Source organism: Arachis duranensis, chromosome 9 (genome assembly GCF_000817695.3).
Source record: "Arachis duranensis cultivar V14167 chromosome 9, aradu.V14167.gnm2.J7QH, whole genome shotgun sequence".
NCBI classification, from domain to species: Eukaryota; Viridiplantae; Streptophyta; class Magnoliopsida; order Fabales; family Fabaceae; genus Arachis; species Arachis duranensis.
In genome coordinates, this window is record NC_029780.3 from 86,049,951 (window position 1) to 86,060,318 (window position 10,368).

Genomic DNA, 10,368 nt, shown 5'->3' on the forward strand with positions numbered 1-10,368 from the left:
ATAGCTTTGCCATTTACAAAGTTAACCTGTAAGGATGCGCCATTTGTTTGGACTTTAGATGCGAAGAATTTTTTCAAGCGTTACAGTAAAAGTTGACCACTGCGTCTGTGTTAGTGTTACCTGAGCCGAATGAACCATTTGAGGTGTACTGTGATGCCTCATTAAAAGGTCTGGGGTGTGTGCTTATGCAGCACCATAATGTGGTGGCGTATGACTCACGGAAATTAAGACCTCACGAAGTTAATTACCCGATGCACGACCTGGAACTTGCCACGGTTGTGTTTGCATTGAATGTGTGGAGGCATTACCTTTATGGAGTTAAATTCCAAGTTTTCTCTGATCATAAGATCTTGAAATATCTCTTTGATCAGAAAGAGCTTAATATGTGACAGAGGAGGTGGATGGAGTTGTTGAAAGACTACGACTTTGAGCTGAATTACCATCCAGTAAAAGTAAATGTTGTGGCGGAGGCCTTAAGTCAGAAATCATTGTGTATTGATTGGATGATGCTTAGAGAAGAGGATTTACTTAAAGCATTCGAGAGCCTGAAGATAGGTGTTCAAGAAGTGTCTGGTGCTTTATGTTTGATTCAGCTGCAAATTTCAAGTGATTTTAAATCTAGGATTGAAAAAGCTCAGCAGGATGACAAGGAATTGCAGAAGGTATTGCCGACTATTGAGCAAGAAAAGCGGTGGAGAGTTTCTGAGGGAAAGGACAGATTATGGAGGTTCAAGGACCAAATTATTGTGCCGGACGTCGGAACCTTACGACAGGATATCTTGAAGGAAGCACATAGAAAGGAGTTTTCTATTCATCTGAGAAGAACCAAGATGTCTCAAGATCTAAAAGCTATATTCTGGCGGCCTAGTATGAAAAATGATGTGGCAGAACATGTTTCAAAGTGTTTAACTTGTCAGAAAGTCAAGATTGAACACCAAAGACCTTCCGACACTTTGCAACCCTTAGAGATTCCGCAATGGAAATGGGAGAGCATTGCGATGAACTTCGTATCAGAATTCCCGAGAACTAAGGCTGATTTTGATGCTGTCTAGGTGATTGTGGACCGACTGACGAAGTCGGCTCACTTTTTACCCATTCGGATGAACTATACTCTCGAGGAGCTAGCACGTTTATACATAAAGGAGATTGTGAGAAATCATGGTGTGCCTACCACTATAATTTCTGATAGAGACCCCGTTTCACTTCAAGGTTTTGGGGTGCATTTCAGAGAGCTTTTGGAACCTGATTAAGCTTGAGTACAGCTTACCATCCTCAAACAGATGGTCAATCTAAGAGGAAGATCCACACCCTAGAAGATATGTTGAGGGCTTGTGTTTTGGACCAGCTGGCGAGCTGGGATCAGTATATGCCACTAGTGGAGTTTGCATATAATAGCAGCTACCATGCGAGCATCCGAATGGCTCCGTATGAGGCTCTGTATGGCAAAAAGTGTCAACCTCTGCTATGCTGGTATGAAACTGGGGAGAAAAGCTTATTAGGGCCTGAGATGATGGCTGAGACTACAAAACAGGTCAAGAAAATTCGAGATAGGATGCTCACTGCTCATAGCTGTCAGAAGAGTTACGCCGATCAGAGGCGGAAGCCCTTGAAATTTGAGGAAGAAGATCATGTTTTGCTTAAGGTTACTCCAACAACAGGAGTAGGTAGAGCGATTAAGACGAAGAAACCGAATCCTTGATACATCGGTCCGTTTCAGATTCTTGAGAGAGTTGGACCGATGGCGTATCGAATAGCTCTACCACCTCACCTTTCGAACCTGCACAACGTATTTCATGTGTCACAGCTTCGAAGATATACTCCTGATGTTGGCCATGTGTTAGAATCTAAATCAGTTCAGTTAAGGGAAGATTTGACACTCCAGGTGACCCCGGTCAGAATTAACGACGCGAGTATTAAACGGATACGCAGAAAAGAGGTTTCATTTGTTAAAGTGGCATGGAGTCAAGCCGGTATTGAAGAGAATACTTGGAAACTTGAGTCAGAAATACGAACAGACTACCCGCACCTATTTTCAGGTAACTGAATTCGAATTTTATGGGCAAAATTCCTATTAGGTGGGTAGAATGTAAAACCCGAATAATTAAAAAATAATTAACTCATAAATTAAAATTTATTCTAGAAAATTAGAAAAGTGATTTCTATGGTTTAATATGATAGAGAAAATTAAAACAAGAATTTTGACACTAATTTTAAAAAATTTGGCCCAAGATTGGTCCGAACAGGTCGAACCAGGCCAACCGGACCCGTATTAAGCCCTTGGCCCAACCAAATGGGTAATTAAATAAAGGGCACAACCCTTCCTTCCCCAGTAAATCATCAAACATGCTAAAATGGGAAGGGGGAGCTTGAAACCCTTGCCTAAATTCAACTCAAATTTTATTTGATCATAACTTTTGATCTGGAGCTCCGATCGCTGCACCATTTACGACTACGCGACTAGGCGTAGAGCTCTACAAAGCCCACAAGGTTATTCAAGAGGTAAACCACAAATCTCTCTCCGAATTTCCAGCCCTTGATTTCGAAATTTTTTGGATAAAAGTGTTGAGATTTTAAACTCTTTGGTGTTATAGGATCCAATTAGCTTAAAAGGAAGGCTTAATCTTGCCTCTTTGATCCTTAGGTACGGTAAGAATTCTCAACCCTTATGGAATTCCTGATTCATTGTGTATGGGTGTTAAGTTGTTATGTTTGAATGTGATATTGTAGATTAGGTAGTATATATATGTATATTGGAGCTTGATTAAGGTTTTGAGAAGCTTTGAAGTAGAGCAATATGCTAGAAAAATCTGTTGGTAAATTGTTGAAGCCTTGAAAGTTAAGGAAAAGTTGAATTGGAGGGGTTTCGGGTTGAGTGGAGCATCGGCCAATGTATGGTTTCGGTTTGTTGTATCTAGAATGTAATCTAATGTGAAAACTTAGGGTAGTGACCCTTGGATAGGAATTGAATTGTTGATGTGTTAATTGGTTGAAATGGATTGTGTTATTATGTATGTGGTCAGTAATTTTGGAGGTTTTGATGGAACTTTGTATGTATGATATGTGTGCCTTGGTGTATGTTTAATGCTTAGTGAGATTGAATTGTGGTTGTTACCATGTTAATGGTGAAAATGATGTTGATTTGTATGTATAGTGGTCGATTAAATTATTGTTGGAATTGAGGTATGGAATAATGTTGATATGGTATGGTGTTGTGAAATTGACATATTGAACTTGAGATTGATGAAAATAGAGGAAGTTGGTAGGTTGTGGCTTGTATGAGGAAATGGGAATGTGGTTAATGCTGAATTGGTAAGTTTGGGTTGGTTTTAAAAGGGTTTGCAAGTTGTATGTTTTGAAAATTGGAGGTTTGCAAGTTTTGTGAAAATTGTGATTTTGGCCCAACTTTGACAGAGCATAACTTGGTCTCTAAACCTCCGATTTGTGTCAAACTTGTTTAGAAATAAAACTTGGTTCGAGGTGTTTATGTCATTCAAAGAATGGAGGAAAATGTTTTAAAATGTGGAAGTTATGCTCAGTCAAAGTTTGGTATACAAAACTGAAAATTCTGGACATAGCAGCTTTATAAAACTTTTGTTATGTATGCGTACGCGAGGGACACATGCAACGCGACCAATGGCTACGGACTCAAGGTCTCGCGTATGCAGGGTGTATGTCGCATATGAGAGAGTGGCATTTTCTTGGTTGCACACGCGACCACATGGCACGCGACGCGAGCAATCAATTCGGGTTGAGGAACTCGTGGACGCGTACTAGTGACGTGTACGCGAGAAGTTCAGTTTTGCCAGGGTGCGTACGTGAGAAGGGGCATGCGATGCGAGCATATGCTACGGGCTATGCTTCTCGCATACGCGAGCTCCTGTTTGTCTGCAACTATGATTTCTAGCTTTTAATACATTCCTCCAACGTTCAAAGCCCTATTTCCTCTTGTTTACTACCTGATAAGTAGTTTTCGGGTAATGAAGCATAGTGAGGGCTGTGAGGTGGTAAATTATGAATGAAGTAAAGGGAAAATTTATGATGAATCATGATCAATGAGGATTGAATGAGTTGCTGAAGAAGATGGTGGAAGTGTTGTGTATGATATAAGTCAAATGGCTATATGTGATAATAAATTATGGCTGGTTGTGGATTATGTTATGAGCCAGATAGCTGTATTAATATTGAATTATGGCTGAGTATGCATATGTATATGATTGATGATTGATAATGTGATTATTGAACTTCCAAATATTTGAGATACAAGTTTCTCTATGGGAAAGCAGTGGCTAGCCACTACGTACTCCAGGTTGAGACTCGATACTCTGCTGACCCTTTGTCGTAAGTGTGGCCGGACATTGTGAAAGTTTTGGATAAGCTATCCCCCATGGATAAACTCCAGTGTGGATGTTATTTGATTATGATTATGATTGTGTATTACTCGAGTTGGGGATGTACGACAGAAGGACAGTCCAATGGTTAGCTACCAGGACTTGTTGGGTTTGCTTTACAACCGACGGATGAGACTCATCAGCCACTAGGACAGACATGCATCATATGCATCTATGTGTTTGTTTGTGTGTTCTATTCGAAATGCCTAATTGATTGCATAACTACTTACTACTTGTTTAATTGTTGTATCTGCTTTCTATTTGCGATTTCCTTGCTTGAAATAATTGTGTTTGTAATATCAAGGGATAAGTACTTTTTTCATCCCCAAGATCTCGGGTCAAAATCAATTTCGTCCCTAATCTTTTTTTTGTTATTAAAATCATCCTCAATCTTTACAAACACGTTAAAATCGTCCTCCCCCATCTACGAAAAATTTTGGACATATTTACTCCTGAGGCTCCCTAATGCTTCGTTTCTCATTTCTGCAAAAAGGCATTCACTATCTCATTTGTCATTACACACTTCAAAGGTGATGTTTCATGTTCAATGATGCCCTAGCAGTGGTCTGTCATCACCGGAGGAGTATCAGAACTGCATTTGGACGTCGTTTGCAATAGTGAGGAAGGAGGTCGGTTCGGCATTGTCATCGCTATTCAGGTATATTTGTAGCATTTCTTACGGGTTTTTTTTAGGTTGAACGTAATAATGTTTGAATAGATTCTTTTAGTATCCTAAAACTGCGAGGGTTTGATTTACATTATTTTGTCTCTTTAAGAAATGGGAAGCTTTGCTCTGACTGTCTACCATGGGGGTTGATTCGGATATCAAGATGGGACGTTACAGTATATTGGGGGACAAAAGACACTCATTGAAAATGTTGAGAGTGATGGCTGGTCTGTATTTGAGATATATGCAAAGCTAAGGCAGTTTGGGTATACAAAGGAGAACATTTTAGCTCTGTGGTATTAGGATCCAGCAAATGAATGGTTAGATAAGGCTCTGAAATTATTTGCTACGGATAAAGATGCACTCAAGATGTGCAGAATAGCAAACTTGAGGGGGTCATGTTGAGGTGTTTGTGGTGCATATGGTTGAGGATGCCGAAAAATTTCCTGAAGCTGGGTTTATTGATGTTGGAGGCCAAACAGAGGACAATCCCAGAAATCAGTTGGTGGTTTATGAGGGTGAACAAGGTCAAGAGGTGGAAAATAATGATGTGTAACAAGGTAATGAAGGAGATAACTTAGAAACAGATGTGGCTGCTAAAAATTAACGACATGAGACAAATAGTGATGATGACAGCGATGATGAAGAGTTTATTCCGTTTGATCTTGATGTTAATAGTGCAGATGGCATTCATTTTACAAATAGTGAAGAGAAATATGATGATGAGAGTGGGTTTGAGGATGATACAAGTGCCAAGAATAGTAAGAGGGTTGATAAAGGCAAAGGGGTTATGAATGGTGATTTTAGTGATGAGGAAGGCTTCAATAGCGATAAAGTGGATTTGGAGTATGAGGTTGGTGTTGGTTCAAATGATAAGGAAAGACAAGGGGAAGATAACTATGAGACAAGGAGCTATCTAATTCATAAGGATGTTAAAGACATGACTAGTTACAAGTGGGAGGTGGGAACAGTTTTTGCATCAAGAGAGGAATTTAAAGACATTGTGACATCATATGTAGTACAAACAAGAAGGGGACTCAGGTATTCAAAGCTTGACTTGGTTAGAGTGAGGGCTGTTTGTTAGCCTGGTTTTCCTTTTTGGTTATATCCTGCTAAGATGAGAGAGGAAGCAACTTGGCAACTTCGGTCCATGAACTTTAAGCATACTTGTGGCCAGACGCATAGGGTTGGGATAATGCATACTCCATGGCTGAATGGAGCTTTTAAGAAGAAGGTGGAACATAATCCGAAGGTTAAGATCAAGGAATTGGTGAACAAGGCACAAAAGAAGTGGAATCTGAGAGTTACAACCTCAATGGCATCTAGGTCAAGGCAAGCTGCATTGGATGACATACAGGGAGAGTATAGGAAGCAGTACAGGAGGATTGCTGATTACTCCTCAGAGTTGCTACATGCTAATCCAAGATCATCAGTGACGCTCAAGGTATAAAGGTCCCCTAATTTTGAGATTGAGCAGCAAGGCTCATCCTTGAACAACTTCTGCATATTTCAAAGACTTTATGTATGCCTAGACACTTGCAAAAAAAGCTTTGTGCACTGTAAGAAGTTCATTGGGCTAGATGGCTGATTTCTCAAAATACCTCAAGGGGGCAACTGTTAACTGTTATAAGATGGGACCCCAATGATCAAATGCTCCCTATCGCCTATGCCGTCGTGGAGTCAGAGACGAAAGATACCTGGACTTGGTTTCTAAAGCTGCTAATTGATGATTTCGGGTTTGAGACAATTGGCAGGGAAACCTTCATGAGTGATCAGTAGAAGGTTAATAATAATTGCGTTAAATTGAATTAATATACTCAATTAACTCTGACTATTAACATACTTATGCATGGACACTTTTACCTCTAATTGATAGGGTTTACTGCCAACTTTTGATGAAGTAATCCCAGGTGTAGATCATAGGTTTTGCGTGTGCCATCTCTACAGTAACTTCAGAAAAAAGTTTTTGAGACTGCAATTGAAGCAATTGATATGGAGGTGTGCAAAGGCTACACATTAGAAGGATTGGGAGAGAGTGATGGCAATGGTCCAAGCAGTCAATATGGATGCTCACAGGCATCTCAACTCTATTCCTCCTAGATTTTGGAGTAGGTCCGAGTTTAACTTCCATTCCAAATGTGATAGATGTGGGAGTCATCATCCTGGTGCTCCGTGTAAAGCCGGTTGGGACTTGTGCTACTCTTATGGTAAAGTGGGGAATAAAGCCTTAAACTGTACGAAGAAGTAGAGGAAAGGTACTGGGAGAGAACAGCAGCCTGGTCGGGTGTTCACTACCTCAGCTATAGGTGCCAAGGGATCTGATACGCTTATTCGAGGTAAATGTGAAGTAGCCAGTAAAACATTAAATGCATTATTTGATTCTGGAACTACTCATTCATTCATAGCGTTTGAAAAGACTAGTGAGTTAAGATTAAAAATTGTGGTCCTAGGCTATGATTTAAATGTGCATAATGCCACCCATGAAGCCATTGTGATTAGGTTAGGATGTCCACAAGCCTTGTTTCGGGTTCAGCAATGTGATTTTGTTCATGACTTGATTTGCTTGCCAATGACTGGTCTAGATCTCATTTTGGGACTGGATTGGTTATCTAAGAATCATGTCTCGCTTGACTGTTCTGAGAAGGTGTTTTATTTTATGCTGGAAGGATCGAAAGGACCGGTGGTGGTAAATAGTTACTTTTTGAACTCTATGACAGTAAGCTGTTCTGGATGTGAATGTCAGGATATTATGTTATTAACTGCGGGTGTTTTGAGAGGTGAACAAAGCTTAGAGCAGATTTCAATTGTTCGTGAATTTCCTAAAATTTTTCTGGATGACATTGATGAATTCCCTCCTGTCCGAGAGGTTAAATTTGCAATTGAGTTGGTATCATGGGCACGGCCAATCTCGATTGCCCCTTACAGAATGTCGCATTTAGAAATGGCCGAGCTCAAGGCTCAGTTAGAAGATTTAATGGGTAAACACTTTATCTGACCTAGTGTTTCTTCGTGGGGAGCGCCGGTGTTACTGGTGAAGAAAAAAGACGGGAGTATGCATCTCTGTGTAGATTACATGCAACTGAAAAAGGTCACAATAAAGAATAAGTACCCACTGGCGAGGATTGATGATCTCATGGATCAGTTACAAGGAGTCGGGGTTTTCTCTAAGATTGATTTGCTATCTGGTTATCACCAGATAAGGGTAAGAGATGAAGACATCCCTAAGACTGCTTTTAGGACTTGTTATGGTCATTAGGAGTACACTATAATGTCTGTTCGGTTGACGACCACTTCTGCAGTGTTTATAGACTAAATGAATAGAATTTTTCACCCATTTTTGGATAAGTTTGTTGTCGTCTTCAGTGATGACATACTAATTTATTCTAAGACCGTAGAAGAGCATGTCGAGCACTTGTGGACTATGTTGCAAATCTTAAACGAGAGAAAATTGTACGCCAAGTTATCCAAACGTGAGTTCTGGAAGAGTGAGGTGAAGTTTCTTGGCCATGTAGTGAGTAAACAGTGGATAGCAGTAGATCCTTCTAAGGTGGAAGCAGTGATGGAGTGGGGGCGACCGACCTCAGTAACTGAGATAAGGAGTTTTCTGGGCTTAGCTAGCTATTATCGGAGGTTCATCAATGGCTTTTCTCAAATAGCTTTGCCATTTACAAAGTTAACCTGTAAGGATGCGCCATTTGTTTGGACTTTAGAATGCGAAGAATTTTTTCAAGCGTTATAGCAAAAGTTGACCACTGCGTCTGTGTTAGTGTTACCTGAGCCGAATGAACCATTTGAGGTGTACTGTGATGCCTCATTAAAGGGTCTGGGGTGTGTGCTTATGCAGCACCGTAATGTGGTGGCGTATGCCTCACGGAAATTGAGACCTCACGAAGTTAATTACCCGATGCACGACCTGGAACTTGCTACGGTTGTGTTTGCATTGAATGTGTGGAGGCATTACCTTTATGGAGTTAAATTCCAAGTTTTCTCTGATCATAAGATCTTGAAATATCTCTTTGATCAGAAAGAGCTTAATATGTGACAGGGAGGTGGATGGAGTTGTTGAAAGACTACGACTTTGAGCTGAATTACCATCCAAAAAAAGCAAATGTTGTGGCGGAGGCCTTAAGTCAGAAATCATTGTGTATTGATTGGATGATGCTTAGAGAAGAGGAGTTACTTAAAGCATTCGAGAGCCTGAAGATAGGTGTTCAAGAAGTGTCCGGTGCTTTATGTTTGATTCAGCTGCAAATTTCAAGTGATTTTAAATCTAGGATTGAAAAAGCTCAGCAGGATGACAAGGAATTGCAGAAGGTATTGCCGACTATTGAGTAAGAAAAGCGGTGGAGAGTTTCTGAGGGAAAGGACAGATTATGGAGGTTCAAGGACCAAATTATTGTGCCGGACGTCGGAACCTTACGACAGGATATCTTGAAGGAAGCACATAGAAAGGAGTTTTCTATTCATCCGAGAAGCACCAAGATGTCTCAAGATCTAAAAGCTATATTCTGGCGGCCTGGTATGAAAAATGATGTGGCAGAACATGTTTCAAAGTGTTTAACTTGTCAGAAAGTCAAGATTGAATACCAAAGACCTTCCGACACTTTGCAACCCTTAGAGATTCCGCAATGGAAATGGGAGAGCATTGCGATGGACTTTGTATCGGAATTCCTGAGAACTAGGGCTAATTTTGATGCTGTCTGGGTGATTGTGGACCGACTGACGAAGTCGGTTCACTTTTTACCCATTCGGATGAACTATACTCTCGAGGAGCTAGCACGTTTATACATAAAGGAGATTGTGAGAAATCATGGTGTGCCTACCACTATAATTTCTGATAGAGACTGGTGGACGAAATTGTGATCAATACTTTTCACAAATCAAATAATCCCCGGTAATGAATCCAAAAACTTGGTGTTCAATACCATGGCATAAACACAACTTCGCACAACTAACCAGCAAGTGTACTGGGTCGTCCAAGTAATAAACCTTACGCGAGTAAGGGTCGATCCCACAGAGATTGTTGGTATGAATCAAGCTATGGTCACCTTGTAAATCTTAGTCAGGCAAACTCAAATGGGTATGGTGATATGCGAATAAAATATAAAGATAAAGATAGAGATACTTATGTAATTCATTGGTAGGAATTCCAGATAAGCGTATGAAGATGCTTGTCCCTTCCGTTTCTCTGCTTTCCTACTGTCTTCATCCAATCCTTCCTACTCCTTTCCATGGCAAGCTTAAGCAAGGGTTTCACCGTTGTCAGTGGCTACCTCCCATCCTCTAAGTGGAAATGTTCAACGCACCCTGTCA